At 44.3% G+C, this 16,254-nt stretch overlaps 1 long non-coding RNA gene across 1 annotated transcript in view; it reads right to left on the reverse strand.

The window, feature by feature from the left end:
- Window positions 1-270: 270 nt before the first annotated feature.
- LOC119390383 (uncharacterized) overlaps window positions 271-16,254 on the reverse strand; it is a 53,437-nt gene continuing 37,453 nt past the window's right edge. Inside the window, exons 2-3 of the long non-coding RNA XR_005183296.1 lie at window positions 15,287-15,368; window positions 271-460 (exon numbers count right to left, since the gene is read on the reverse strand). This is a non-coding gene — a long non-coding RNA (uncharacterized LOC119390383). The remainder of the gene's footprint in view (window positions 461-15,286; window positions 15,369-16,254) is intronic.

Below are 16,254 nucleotides of genomic sequence, written 5' to 3' on the forward strand. Positions count from 1 at the left end.
GAGGCGTCAACTGAGGTGCGTCCACATCAAACGGTGCTATAGCCCCCAAACACCAACAGAAATTGTGCAAGCTCTCATTTATCAATGCACAATGAACATTGAACGACTTTGGTAAAGACACGTTTCGCTTTCATGTTATACCTATTCCTATGTCAGAGGGATAGGTATAACAACAACAACAACAACAACAACAACAACAACAACAACAACAACAACAACAACAACAACAACAACAACAACAACAACAACAACAACAACGTACTTCAAGTTCAAAAATTCCTTGCGGTCTTCAGTAAGGTTAAACGAAGAAATTTTTATTTCTTTCACAGCGCAAGTCCTCCTAGCAAGTATATTTTGCACTTGTTATTCACGGCAAGCCGTTGATGTTTAAGCACATATATCTTCCACTCGTCGCTACACATGTACACGGCGTACACACTGGATCGTCTTCGCGGGAGCACTGCAAGAGAGTAGTTTATATTCGCACATCAGTATGAATCTAGCTGCATTGATGTATTTTAAACATATTGTAAATGTGATAAATAATATGTGTTGTTTGGGCAAAACTAATATATATTCAAAAATACCAATACGAACACAATAGTCACTTCGCTATTGTGATTTTTTTTCAAGACAAAGATACAACGCGAATAGATAACCACTAAAAGGCAATGTTTTGTAAATGGCGTAACTATTATCATTGGGCTTGTTAAATTTTCCGTCCTAGTAGATAGCCGAAAATTACTGCGAAGCTACCTGCAATGCTTGTAGAAACATTGGAACTTGCAGGAGTGTTTATATACCCATAGGCAGATTTGACAAATCGACAAGCAATTGTTGCCGTGTCGCAGTTTGCCTTATGCCTTTTATTATTTTTTTTTGCATTTGATTTTTTTTTCAGTCGCGGCAGTGTATTCTCGTCGAAGCAAAAAAAAAAGCTTGTAGGACGCTTGAGCTTCGCCTTCAAACGCAGAATACGATAGCGTAACCGGGCCCCGTTCACATCGCCTTCTTAACGCTAGCCTAGTGTCTTTTCTGGGACCACAACCATGCCATTCGTCGTTTCAAGCAATCCTAGAATGCCAACTGCAAGTACAGTTACCAAGTGCTCAGTACACCACAATTCTTCCTTTTGCGATTTGGCGAAGTTCCCACGACGCGTCCGTAAGACAACACGCGCCCTTGCGCAGCTGTAGAATCTGTTAATGCTATTGCTGCTGGTGATGATTAATTATGACTGAGCGTTTTGCAATGGGTGAGCCTTTAACGACCTACTCGCTGCACATTCACATGTTTTGATGCCTCGTGAGATTGCACGCTCGTGCTACGCAATACTACATGTGTTAGGGAGACAACTCGTACTACATGACATTTGTATAGGTTTTTTCTGAAAGAGTTGGAAGCCATGGTGTGACTTCGTGGTCGAATACCTGCTCGCCACGTAAAAGACGTGGTTTGATTCCCGATAGAACCGATCATTTCTTTTTTGAATGCGAAGCATTTCTTAGCGAACCTTTGGCACTTTGAGCGTTTCTATCTATCTATCTATCTATCTATCTATCTATCTATCTATCTATCTATCTATCTATCTATCTATCTATCTATCTATCTATCTATCTATCTATCTATCTATCTATCTATCTATCTATCTATCTATCTATCTATCTATCTATCTATCTATCTATCTATCTATCTATCTATCTATCTATCTATCTATCTATCTATCTATCTATCTATCTATCTATCTATCTATCTATCTATCTATCTATCTATCTATCTATCTAGCCGCCTACGTCTGGGCGCTCTCATAATCGCGATCGTGAAAATCCTGTCTCGTAGGTCGTCAAACCCTTTCCACTAGGCACGTGTGGCACATACCCGTTTACCACAGGCCGCGGTGTACGGGTATGCGCCACAGGTGATTGACAGCCTATATCTACCCAGAAATGGCGAGAACAGAATGAATGAATGAATATGACCTTTATTGAAATAAAAGGACGACTCTTGGTCGCTGTTGGGGATAAGGTGGGAAAGGGGTAAGGGGATTAAAGGGTGATGAACATCTTCATATCACGTCCTCGCACGAATCAGTCGACCTCTCCTACACCACTCGAAACAGGCCACTTTGACTACCGTATGTTGCGAGAGCTTTTTGGGCTTCATGGTCAGACTTTATTAAGTTACGTAGAGCTGTCATGTCGGCGTGCAGCAGGTGTTCAATGTGGCGTCTGCCTTTTGAGAAAGCTGCGCATGTCCAAATAAGATGTTCTAAATCTGCTCGGCACAGCCTCCGACAGTGTGTGCATCGCGTAGAAATATTTTCACTCGAAGGTCGGGTAGCTTGCTGCCATTTGTCTAGTATGTGTGGTGTGTATGCAGAGGCAGCCGCTCATGCGGTCGCCGCTCAAGCGGGTGGGCTTGATCACATATACAATTCCCCACACCCCAGTTCCTCGCCACACCCGGAAGACCAAAATCCCTATATTAAGATCTGGGCAGAAGGCTCTCCTAGCAGAGCACTGATGCATTACATTCGCACTAAAATGAAAGCAGACAGCAAAAACCGACTATTAGAAGTTACACCGACGCGCATACTAAATGAGAACAGACATTGGTAACATAAATGCGTGGGGGTTAAGGAAAACCAACGTTGGCAGCGTTGACCAAACGAATGGAAAGAATGAAAATTAGGATCCCAGCAGGAATCGAACCTCACCATTCTGCGTGGCAATCGGGTATTCTACCACTGAGCCACGCCAGGTCTATAAACTGCTTTGGAAAAACAGCCTACGCAGGCGTAATATCGGTGCAACGTCAATTGTGGTTGTGGTGTTTGCTATCTAATTTTACATGAAAACAATAAGCACTACATGATACCCCTACGATGTGTACTCCTACGACACAGGCGTCATATTTAATTAACGTGTCTGGTTCCAGTGTTGGCTCTGCTTTTGTAGCAGTCTAATAAACATTACGTTTGTATTCCTGTGGTTCAGCAAGCTATATTGAAGCATTGCTCGAACCCGGAGGAATACATCAACGAAAGTTAGTTATGATATCCACATCACCGCACCGTAAAGTGCACTTCGTCCGCCAGAACGACGCAGTGTCCTCTTCATTTCTTACGAGGCTGGACGATGGCCTCATGCTGACCGAGGATGATGCCAGATTGATTGACAGCCGATTTGTAGACTAGGCTACGTAGGCCACATACGCCCAGGTAGTCTACAAATACGACAAGCACCATCCACTGATGTTGGTCTACGTAGCACTATCCAGGCCTACCAGCCTCGACGGCCTATACCTCACCAACGCGAAGGGTGGCTTCAGGTTCCGACATGTCGCCGGCTCTATCGATAGACAATTTGTCGAGAAATGACCGAGGCATCCACGAATTCCAACAGGTCTACTATACCACAAACTTCACTACACATGGAGCCCTCGTCACCACGATCACGACCGGATCTTATAACAAGTGATGACCAGTTGCTGGTGCTCTCTCATCACGGTGATGGTGCCCTTGTTCAAGAACTGTCAAGAACTTCTTCCACACATGCACACGGGTTCGTGAAACGTGCGTGCGTTCTCGGGACACGTATAAGCACTGCATATGAGCTTACCGCTTCTGGTGTTGGTAATATCCACGTTGCCATTGGCAGCGTTACCCAACCGTAAACGACTGGTTATATAACACATATGCGGCTCTTCAACATATATATGTGCGTATAAAATTTATACGAATCTTTAGCGTCATTTTGTAACATGTCGATCAGTAAAAAAAATTACGCCACAGTCACTTTTCCGCCGCATGCTTAGCATAACATCGACTCCCACGGTACGTGGGATCTGCCCAATTTTTCATTTGCTTATTCCTCGACTTTTCGCACATAAACAACGGCGCCGACACTGGAATTTCTGCGAAACGAGCTGTCTAAATCCACCAAGTTAAAAATCACCGCCAAAGCACGGCGTACAAATGGTTAACCTGCGAAGCTGAAAGGTGCAGTCCCGGTGTTTATCGCTGGGTTAATTCCGACGGTTCATTGAACTTTTTCCAAATTAGTGGTTACGTCTTTCCAGAAATTTAGGTTGTGTTCGCCGCGCGTGCACTCCCATCTTCATTTTTCGTGGACCAGTGGTGAGTAGTGGATCTTGCCCGAGTTATGTGGCACAATTGTGCTAGGAAGTTTTGCGTACATAGGACGGACGAATTTTGGTTTGACTAGCCATACACAGCTTCACTACACGACAACTGTTATAGCGCAAAATGCGGACAAAGACCGTGTACCTTTTGTCTTTGTCCGGATTGTGCGCTATAACAATTGTCATGTCCTACCAACTAGCCCAAGCCGCCACCCTTCACAGCTTCACTGTAAAGATTAACGTATTGCATATTAATGATTATGTCGCTGTCGATGATTTACATCCGAAGTTTAGTAAATCTTGTAATTCCATTTAATATTAGCTCTATCTGTCTCTGTTGAGGCTGCGCGTCATCAGCTTACGCTACCAGAGTTGCCGTAATCTACAAACCGAGGTAAGAAGTCTACAGACCAACTAAAATTCTATATATATTATTTTAGGCATGTATTCCATCTTCTTCGATGTCGCGAGTCGCATGGCTCCTTGTGCATTCAACAAAGGTGACTAGAAGGCGAAAGCCATCGTCATCTTCTTCTCAGTCGACTGTAGTGGTTCATCCACCCCTCTCCCGAAAAATTTCTTCATTTAACTTTGATCTGCACTGCCTCCAGGGTCGGAGGCATCGCAGCTCTCTGCACCTCACATGGTTTTGCAGCGCTTTCTCCGAGATCGGCGCATATTTGACCATGCGACTATGCGTTGTGATGTCATAGCACGTCACAATGACGGCGTCATTGGGACGTTACTATAACGTTTCTGAATGCCACAGACTTTGGCGGCATGCAACGTTATGATGACGTTATATGACGACGTCATTGCATGATGATTTATCGCATCACTTCGTGTTGATGCCTACCCTGCCGACGGTCAGTTATATAGCAAGGAAGTTCTGCGCGAGCCGACTCTCACGAGAAAAACGACACGTACACGCAAGCGTTGTGTACGTTTCTTTTGTGGGTGCGTGTTCGTGCTGGGACTTCGTTGCTCAATAATGAACCAACTCGCCCAAAAATAAGTTTTGACGGCGGTCAGTTTTCGTGTTTGATGAGGCATCTAACGTTTTCGCCTTAATAAAGTGGCAAAACATGGTCACAAAGTTTATGCTTAGCATTAAAGGTTCTTGTTATAGGAAAACTTTAATTGGACGCCTATGTTTCAATGCACATGGCACAATCGTGGGCAATTGAGTGGGAGCAGAGGTCACACAGTCTCAAATCCAACTATGGGCGATGCGCGGCGGCCACCCTCGGAAACCAAGTGTGAAGGAGGGATACCCTTCTAACAGGTGTTAGTACTCCTATCGTGCTTCTGTTTGTAGACAAGACGAAATCGCACGACAAAAATGTATCATTCCATTTTGCATTTGAGCCGTCCGTCGTTGTTGGTTAAAGCGCCACCACTACCTAATGGATCACACTTATCCATTGGATGTCCGATTTAGAGCCGAACGTCCACGTCCGGGAAATAACATCCGTCGTACAAACGGAGTACGTACATTTTCGGATGTAAAGAAACGTCCGCACTCTAATATACGCCGGAAGTCCAGTGGATGTTTGATTGCGGATTTACCAGCAGCGAGCATCCCGCGGATGTCCTCCCACGAACAATAATTGGTTTATGCTTTTGTCGGCGCTATAAGCACGTACGTGGAGCTAAATGCTAAGATCACGATGATTTCAGTATAATGTAAAACATCCGCAGAAGTCGTTTGAGTGACTGCCACTGCAAAGTGACTGCCACTGCAACTCATACTGCAAAATCACCTCCTGGCGTAGCGCTCAAGAAAAGATAAAATATTCTAACCACCTATTTTTAATTGTTTTTCGAAAGCCGGAACAAAACGGCTAAAGAAAACCTCTACTCGCTGAACCGGTGTTTTCGTCGGTCTTGTCGCCGTGCGTTATTGTGGCGTTTCGGTTTCGCGTTGCCCGTTCACCTCCAATCGTCATGGCCATCAACAGTGAGAACAAACGGAACAATCGTCGAATCGACGGAACAACGTTGCAGCTGGGCTTTTTCGCGCGCCTTTCGAGACGCTACAAGTGTCGCACCACATCAACGGAACACGGTGAGCGGATTTTTATTCTGTGCATGTGGTTAGAGGGCCATTTTTTGCGCGGGGAGTGCTGACGCCGTTAACGAAACTGCGGTTAGGCCTACCGTCACAACTCGCGTATTGCAAGTCAAACTTTTGTTCTGGCTTCCTACGCACGTCGCGACCACCTGACGCGCGTGCTTGCGAGAAGACAAGCAAGGAGACTAAGAAATTGATTGAAGTTTTTGCGAACTTTGGGAAACACAACCGTCTTTGTTCCGAGGATTCCTTGTTAAACGTACCGAAGCATCATGGTCAAGCGGTCGGAACAGCTCAGAAAGCTTAAATCTCATACGTGAGCTCCGAATAAGAGGACTGCCGCGAATACCTAGCACCCGTAGACACCAATGACGGGGAACAATGTACAGATGTCACTTGAGATCTGCTCACGTTTGTGCGTACAGTAGTGACAGTGATGAAGAGCGCGAAAGCGAACTCCCATAGTCAGTGCAAACGCATGCAGTCGCCGAGGTGTTTGTTCCATAGACATGGGTGTCACTTCCACGCAACAGCATTGTCATAAACCAGTAGAACAAAGGTAGGCGTATAAAATGAGTAAGGAAGAATAGGCATACCAGTTTGGTGCATTAACAAGGTGGTAACAAGGCAGAGATAACGAACAGCGATAGGATAAGTAGAGGCAAAGAGCGCTGATTTGCTGGTGCCTATCCCGACCTTTTAACGTCTCTGCGCTGTTTATACCTTCGTATTGGACCCTTACCATCTCGCCCAACCTTCATGCGTGGATCCGATTTTACTGCAGAAGTGTCCTTCGACTATTAAAATTAGCTGTCTAGATCACTACTCGTCCCTTGAGGTGGTCATTCAAATAGGCTATATTGTGCGATGTCTTGATGGTTATCCACAAAGCAAGCTTGCACTGTTTTGTTTTCCCGTACCTCACACGTTTATAATCACTGTGCACCTTTATGTTTCTGCAGAACAAGTGTAGGCCACTGTCATTACCATTGGGTTGCAAATGATAGGAGCCATGATCAAGGGACTGTAGGTGCATCTGAGAAAAGTTCCTGCTTGGTTGTGTGTGCCTGTGCGACTGAACCTTGTGCAACTTTGGGAATCTTCTGTGGACTGTGCAACAACAAGGCATGTTCTGGAGACTGAAGTTAGCTACCCCATGGTATTTTTGTTTTTATTTTTGGAGATATTTTCACGTTCCTATTGATGGCTTGCATGTGGTTTCATGGATTCAGGTTCTTAACATGCTGTATTCCAACACGATCGCTTTGATGACATCTAGGTAGCATAATTAGGTCACAGTTAACCGACTTCGATGTGATCACAATGCCGCTGGATTGTTCTGGGCTCTGTGCATGCATAAGAAAGAACCTGATGCGGTGTACTGATAACATTAACGTGACATGGCAATTACGGTGAGGTCACTGCAAGCCATGCATTCCTTCTTTTTATTGTGCCTCTGTACAAAATATGTGCGAGGAAACAACAACATTAAATACGAGATATTTTCTGCCTAAATTTCCGTTTGTCCTATATGTGTATCTATTTGTTGACCCACTGTTAGCATTGAAGATGCCAGTGTATGGTTCATACACAGTGTTGAGTGCAAGCGGTTTTTTTAACTTTCATCTGGCATCTGCATTGCATCACGTAGCACTATCTTGACGTCACTGCAAAGCCACACTTTTGCGAGACCAGTATTCAGCCCTCTTGTAAAATAACCTGCAAGAGCCTGTTAATATACATAATTTTACGACACGAAGGACTCTGTTATCTTCTACATAATATACGTTGCTGTTATTGCATAGCCATACTTTTGCGAGACCACAGTGTTATGCGTATAATTTAGTGCGAGATACCTTCACCACGTCTTATTTTTTGTGTTTGTGTTTTAGTCACATATACCGGGTGTCCCAGCTATCTTTAGCCAAGGGTTAAAGAATACAATGTTAGAGGCAGGTGAGTGAAATCATTTGCAAATTGCTGACAGCCACCTTGCGCACCAGAGACAATTTTCTGTTACGTAATTTATTGATTTATTAATTAGGATTATTTAATTAAGTTGCTAATATTGGCTTTAGGCAAGAAATGCAACTTGCAAAGTTCGAGAGCATCTTCAGAAACCCCCATTGCATAATTTGCGATAAAGAAAGTCTCACGTATACAATTTTTTCCAAGCTGCAAAAAGAACCATGCGGTTAAGCCACAGCTGAGAGCAGCATCACGTGGGTTTGCATCAGTCAAATCGTCACGAAAAGCTGCACAAGTCTTATTAAAAGGCTTATATGCATTATTTCTGATGACTGTGTACCAATGCAGTCAACATTAATGATGTTGAACTTGCTGGGGATGCTATGGGTGTTGTTGAATGGGCTGCTGCTGTGGATGTTGTGCCCTGTGCTAATATGTTGTCACTCATCCAACTGTTACCAGTGAGACTGTCCTATATTTGCCTTGGGGTACTTATTAGTGAACGCAACAGCACTGTAAAGCAAGTGAAGAACGGTGCATATAATTGGTGCTCTGATTCTTGAATAGAGTACAACTTATAAAGCATAGAAAAAGCTGAAGTGTGACAAGTGATACACTAACAAAAACCAACTCATACTTCTCCAATTTCAATGCTTCAGAAGCTGTACTGCCAACAACCTATGCACCATGCTTCACTTTCTTTACTGTGCTATTGCGTTCACAAATATGTGCCCTCATAGCAACTAAAAGACCTTCTTACTGGTAAAGTTTCCATGGGTGACAACATATTACCTCAAGACACAACATCCTCAGCAAGAGCCCATTCAACATATTTAATGTAAGTTACATTGGTGTGCAGTCATCATAAATGTATGAGAACTGCTTCCACGTGCACCAGATTAGCCAAAATATGCATGATAAAGGCACTGTATATTAACTTGAATAGTCATAACTGTTAATTTAGATATTAGGCTTGTTAATGTGGAACTGAATGATGCATGTAAGTCTTTTATTAATTAAGGCTTCAAAAATTCCGGATTTATCACGGATGTCCGCATTTGAAATCCGACAAGTGTCCCTTGGACGTTCATGTCCAAATTATTGAGTCCGGCGGACGTCTGAATATCCGTGAAAGACGTGTCCAGGACGTCCAGTTTAACGCCTTTTTGTTTGCGCGGGACGGTCCGTCAGATATCCGCCGTACGTCATTGGGATGTGTACGGATGTCCACTGGACTCACGAACATCCGGCACTGAACATCCATCGGATGTACTGGGGATTGTTTGTGGTCCATTGGGTACAAAGTTAAGCATGCTTACTGACAGCTCGTCGCGTCCACTGAGATAAAAGAATCAGATTGATATACAAAACGTACAAGGGACAAATTAAACTGCTGCACGAAAAGCAACAAGCAAAATTTTTCGCGGTTTAACCCAGCGTGAAATCTGCAGAAACAGCGGAGCTGTGGTGCTCCTGTGTTTACCTTGTGATTTTATGTAATTTCCTGTCACGTTTTGTGATTTTGTGTGAGTGTTTGTGAACACGTTATTTATAGAGTATAGATGCGCAGAAAACGACACGTTGAGACATTTATTACACGGGCGCTTTAACGTGGCGTTTCGTGTATACGCGGCGAAATTTTCCGACCAACGAGTGGTATACAGTGGCGCTGTAAAACTCGCACCCATTCCACAACGTTAAAATAAGAACTGCGGAGCAGAGCTGAGGATTCGCCTGCTTCTGTTGACGTTTACTTATGTTTTTCTGAGTCGAAGCTTCGAGTTCGCCTGTCAGTGTTGGCCCTCGGCTTGCGTCTGAGTCTTTCGAAGCTGAGGGTTGTCTCGCATTCGCTGGCGTTTCGCCTCCGCTTCTCTCTTCCGTAGATCTGCGTCTAACTCCTGGTGCTGGCATTTCTCTATCGCTTAGCTGGCTCGGACATAAGAAATAGCTTTTCGGCGACGCTGGTGTTTACGGGCAAGCGCGCGTGGGCATCCCAAGCGTGCGGCCTGCTCGGGGTCCATGGCGGGAAAGCAAACTTTCGTTTGTGATTCAGTGTGATTCACTCACATACTTTGGGAGTTAGCTGACCTGGAGTCCTCTTTTGACCTATTTTCAGTCTTTGAGTGTGACGCCAAGCGACGACATGACACGATAGCCCGGGCCCCTAAGTGATCCGCACTTATGAAACGAGCACGAGCGTCGGCGCCGGGTGAGGGAAAACAGCACCGAGCCGACAATAGTACGTACGCTGCATGGCGAAGTTAGTTTGTGTCAGTCGTGTGTAGGCTCTAGCATACTTAGATAGCATGTCACTGGGGTTAAATCGTCAAATAGAAATGCCGGCACTTTTTCGTGATAACGCGTAATCGTACAGTTTTTCTTTAACCTTGCGTCCATTACACATCGTGTACACCTGCTAGAAATGACCTCATATGATTTACCCTTTAGTAAATATCGTTGTATGACGTTTTCGTGTTCATCAGCCATCTTTTATTGCAATAGCAACTATATGGACAGTCTCGGGTGGTTTCTGTCCGTCCCCGTCGCCGTCATTCACCCTATATGTATAAGTATATATATATATATATATATATATATATATATATATATATATATATATATATATATGAATGTCCCAAGGAAAAATAATTTAGAGAAACGCTTCCGAAGCGCGGAATCGAACCAAGGACCTCTCGCTCCGCAGCCCGTGGCGCTAGCCACTACGCCACGAAACGCCGATCATCTAGAGAGCTAACGGCGAGCCTTATATACACACCCTTTACCGCTGGCCGGACTCAGAGACGGCAGGCGCTTATAAGCGTTTCTTCATTGCCAGCGAGATGGCGCGAGGTGCGCAACGCAACGAAGGTCTTTCGCTCGCTGCAGCGGCCGCGTTTGCGAAAGGAGCGCGCTGTTCAAACAGAAATATGTAACAACTGTGACAGCTCGCGCTCGTCCTGTGTGTACCTGTTCGTTCGTTTCGTGCGTCCTGTTTTGTGTTTGAGCAGCGCCCTTCAAGTGTCGAACTGTGACGCATGATAGTTCGCGCTGATAGTGAGCTTTTCTATCTATCTATCTATCTATCTATCTATCTATCTATCTATCTATCTATCTATCTATCTATCTATCTATCTATCTATCTATCTATCTATCTATCTATCTATCTATCTATCTATCTATCTATCTATCTATCTATCTATCTATCTATCTATCTATCTATCTATCTATCTATCTATCTATCTATCTATCTATCTATCTATCTATCTATCTATCTATCTACGTCTGGGTGCTCTCGTGATCGCCTCCTTAACATGATGTAGATCAAAATCGGCATGGGGGTTAAGAGGGTTTGACAGATATGACTGTCTAGTCATAACATGAATAACGTGAAGATCCTGTCGCGTACGTCGTCAAACATTTTCCTCCAGACACGTACGGCACATACCCGTTTGCCACGGGCCGTGGTGTACGAGTGTGCGCCACAGGTGATTGAGAGTTTTATCTACCCACGAACGGCGAGTGCATAGGTAATTTAAATGCGAAAGTGTTACGAAAAACCGACAACAGTGGCGTAGACGCGACGAATGCAAATAATAATATAAAATACAGCATAAAGGTACTGGCTAACTGCTTCGCATTAAACCGATTCCCACAAGACGTGGGATCTGCCGAAATTCTTTTTTTCGCTCCGAGCTATGCATTACCAAGAGGCTCGACGTCTTCGTGTGGTGCCCTAAGTAGGGGCGTGTAAAGGGTAGCTCATTTCTGACTTCGGCAGATCCGACGCGTTGTCTTCCACGCCAATTTCGGTGTACACCAAGTTAAGGAGACTATCATGAGATCACCCATACGTTGGCTGGTAGATATATAGATAGATAGATTGACAGATAGATAGACACGCTCAAAGTGCCAAAGGTTCGCTAAGAAATGCTTCGCAATTAAACATTAAAATCCCAGCATGAATCTAACCCAAGTATTCTGCATGGCACTCGGGTATTCTACCACAGAGCCACACCAGGTCTAGAAACTGCTTAGGAAAAATACCCTTTGCTGGCGTCATGCCAGTGCAACGTCAGTTGTGGTAGTGCTGGCTATCTAATCTTCTAACAAAGCAATAAACACTACGCATGTGCTCCTATGACACAGGCGTCATGTCGGGTTAGCATCAATTGTGGTTCCAGTGTTGGCTCCGCTTTTATAGCAGTCTAACAAACAATAAATTTTTATTCATATGATTCAGCAAGCTGCATTCAAGCGTTGCTCAACGCCGGAGGAATACATGAAAGAAAGTTACGTATAATATTCACATCATCGCACTATAGTCTGCACTTTATTTCAATAATACAGACTTCTGCGCTCTAACGTGAGTGCTGACACTACGTCAGACCATAAGTACCATTTAAACGTCGGCATAGTTGGCGTGCCTAGTAAGCCCGATATGTGCACACAACTCCTCCATTTACAAAAATACGTCCATCCACGTTGTAGTGCTTGGCTCAATGCTAAAAAAATGTAGCATAGAACTACTGGCTGACTGCTTCACATGAAACCGATTCCCGCAAGGCGGGGCATCTGCCTACTTTTAACACGACAGTGTTTTATACCGGGGTCCACCAAGACTTTCATGACGTATTTCCGTCACGGAAGCACGTCAGAAAAATGAACGCCATCAGACGGCAAAAAAACTAAACGAAATAGGCCCGTTGACGGGAGTCTAACCCATGACCTTTCGGTCCGCGACGATGGCTGCCGGGCGTTTAGCCCATTGAGCTACCGCCAAACTTTTTTTTTTCTTTAATGTGTTTGGCGGTAGCTCAGTTTCTTTTCAATAAAAAAAACTGAGCTACCGCCAAATACATTACGGAGGCTACATGAACGCGCCTTTTATCTTTCACACTTTCAGAGTGCTGTTGGATTGATGGATGGATGCTGTGAGCGCCCCCTTTATGACGGCGCGGTAACATCTGTGCCACCAGGCTTGAAAAAACACAAAAAAAGCAAAAAACGCGCCGTGGCTACAACCATCCCATTCGGCGCGTTTCCAATACAAGTTTAATTTCGTCAACGCCTTAACACACCGTGAGGTGGCAGCTTTAGACCAAGCCTCGCTCGTAGCTTCCATCCATATCGAAAAATAGCTCTTCGGCGCTCGCCTGGCTGTGGCACCGCGTTCCCCGCTCGCCCTGTGAGAAGTAACGGCCAGGCTAGAGGGAAGACAGGACGCGCGTAGCGTTTCTCTTCGCCTTTCACGATGCTTTGAAGGACTGCATATCGAGTATCAGTGTTTATTATATGCTTGTTGAGCCGTCTGTGCGCGGGATTCACCATATGCGGTGTCAACGTATATGTTAAGAACTTCAGCTACCGCAAGTGTTAAATCATGATCATGGGCGTTAGTCGTCGGTACGGAGATCTGCCACAACGTGAGTGCCTCCACATCAAGCGGTGCTATATCTGCTAAACAGTAGACATTGTACCAGCTCTCATATATCAGTACAATAGGAACAATCAGCTACTTCTGTGACGACACGTTTCACTTTCGTGTTATACCGATTCCCATGACGGAGGGATCAGGCATAATGTTTTTCTTTTTAAATGCGAAGCATTTCTTAGCGAACCCTTGGCACCTTGAGCGTTTCTATCTATCTATCTATCTATCTATCTATCTATCTATCTATCTATCTATCTATCTATCTATCTATCTATCTATCTATCTATCTATCTATCTATCCACAGGTGATATCGTACCTGGAGCGGCGAGAACAAATAATGGCAATGTAAATGCGAGAGCGTTAAGAAAAACTGACATAAGCAGCGTTGACCCGACGAATGACAGAATAAAAATTAGGATCGCAGGAGGAATCGAACCCAAGCGTTCTGCGTGGCAGTCAGGTATCCTACAACAGAGCCACGCTAGGTCTATAAACTGGTTTGGAAAAACAGCCTGTTCAGGGAAAATGTCGGTGCAACGTCAATTGTGGTTGTGGTGCTGGCTATCTAATTTTAAAAGAAAGCAATAAACAATACATATGTACTCCTTCGGTACAGGCGTCACATAAGAATAACGTCTGCAGTTTCAGTGTTGGCTCAATTTTTATAGCAGTTTAATAAACATTGCATTTGTGTTCCTATGATTCAACAAACTTTATTGAAGCATTGCTCGACCACGGAAGAATACATTAACGAGAGTTACGTGTGATATTCCCATATCAAGTCTATATGAAGTTAAGGAAGTGATCATGAGAGCACCCAGACTTAGGCGGCTAGATAGATAGATAAATGGATAGATAGATAGATAGATAGATAGATAGTAGATAGATAGATAGATAGATAGATAGATAGATAGATAGATAGATAGATAGATAGATAGATAGATAGATAGAAACGCTCCAAGTGCCTGGGGTTTTCTAAGAAATGCTTCGTATTTAAAACAGTTGGGACAGCTATGTGTTAGTGCTGTGGAGACTGAAGAAACAGGAGAGCTGGTGGCCCTTCTGTTCCCCTTTCCCTCTATGTTAACCTTACATCACTCCTCCTCTTCGTCACTTCCCTCTCTCAGCCCCTTGCTGTACTATACCATGGTCGGCTACGCCATGCTTTACCCCTCCTACTTTTGCCCTCCTCCTCACCCACACCACGTTTCCTTACCCTCACTTCTCTTTCCTACCTGCTTGCTGTAGTATACTATTAAGGCCATGCTATGCTTTACCCTCTCACCTCGTTGTTTCCCTCACATCACCCCTCCTTAAATAAATTACTTCCCTTTTCCACCCTCTTGGTATAATATATTATGGGTGGCTATGCTATGCTAGGAGCTGCTTCTCTTTCCCACCCGTTGCTATGCTATACTGTACATGAGTATGATATGGTTTACCCTCTGAGCTCCTTCTTTTCTCCTATTTTTCCTCCTCTTCACCCTATCACCAGTCCCACTCACCCTTACTTCCCTTTCGCATGCTCTTGCTAAACTATAATATACAAGGACATGCAAAGCCCTCTATCCGTAGGCAATTCACAAAGTGCCCTAGTGCAGCATTAAGACTACTTTGTGGCTACAAGGCAAGGTTTTCAGGGTTGAAGCTAACATAAGGTAATACTTACAGGTCCTTTAGGACACCAGCTCTGGCCATCAGAAAAGAACCTGGCAGATATTTCCTTGTTTCTGCTTTCTGACGGAAGCGACCTGTAAAGCAAAAACAAGGATATTTACTGACGCAGTGTCATTCTAATATTATTCCGATGTATGATATTACGTTTGACGTTAGTGCTTGTTAAGGACTGCTTTCTTACGAACATTAAAATTTCAAGGTGGCATCTTCGTAAGCGCGGACAAGGTAACCTTCTCCGCCAAATTTGTCGTAAAAAATGGGGTGTCCTAGCATAAGCACAAATATGAAAGAGTAATATCTTGCGACAACCATATGATACCCTTCGAAATTTTGCAGTATTGTCATTTCGATCGAAACTATATGGATCCTCTTGACTGGTTTTTGCCGTTCGTGTTGCCGTCATGTAGCGTATGAAGTCCAGTTACTCACGGGAAATTCAGCTTGTCAGATGATTCTCCAGAAGCTCCTACTGACGCATCTCAACCATTCGTTGACCTCGTCATCTTGCAGAACTTAACCCAATTAGATTGTCCACACGCTCTCAACAAACTGCAGAACTGGTCCTTTTACAGCGAAAGCTGTTATGAGATCATTTCACCGGCCGTTTTTGGCGCCGTAGTTGTCCGCCGCCGCCGCTGCCGCCGCCGCCGCCGCCGCCGCCGGTGTCCGTAACCAGTATCGCTCGAAATAAGAAAAAAAAACGAATAAGAAAAAAATTCCAGGATGGAACGAGGTTCGAACCTGGGCCCTCTGCGTGTGAGCCCAGTTTTCAACCTCTGAGCCATGCCGGTGCTTGAAACTGCTTTGCAAAATGGTCCTATACAGGCTTCATGTCGGGAAGGAACCACATTAGCATATAATATAATAATAATATCTGGGGTTTAACGTCCCAAAACCAAGATATGATTATGAGAGACGCCGTAGTGGAGGGCTCCGGAAATTTCGACCACCTGGGGTTCT

Source organism: Rhipicephalus sanguineus, chromosome 4, assembly GCF_013339695.2.
Source record: "Rhipicephalus sanguineus isolate Rsan-2018 chromosome 4, BIME_Rsan_1.4, whole genome shotgun sequence".
Lineage (NCBI taxonomy): Eukaryota > Metazoa > Arthropoda > Arachnida > Ixodida > Ixodidae > Rhipicephalus > Rhipicephalus sanguineus.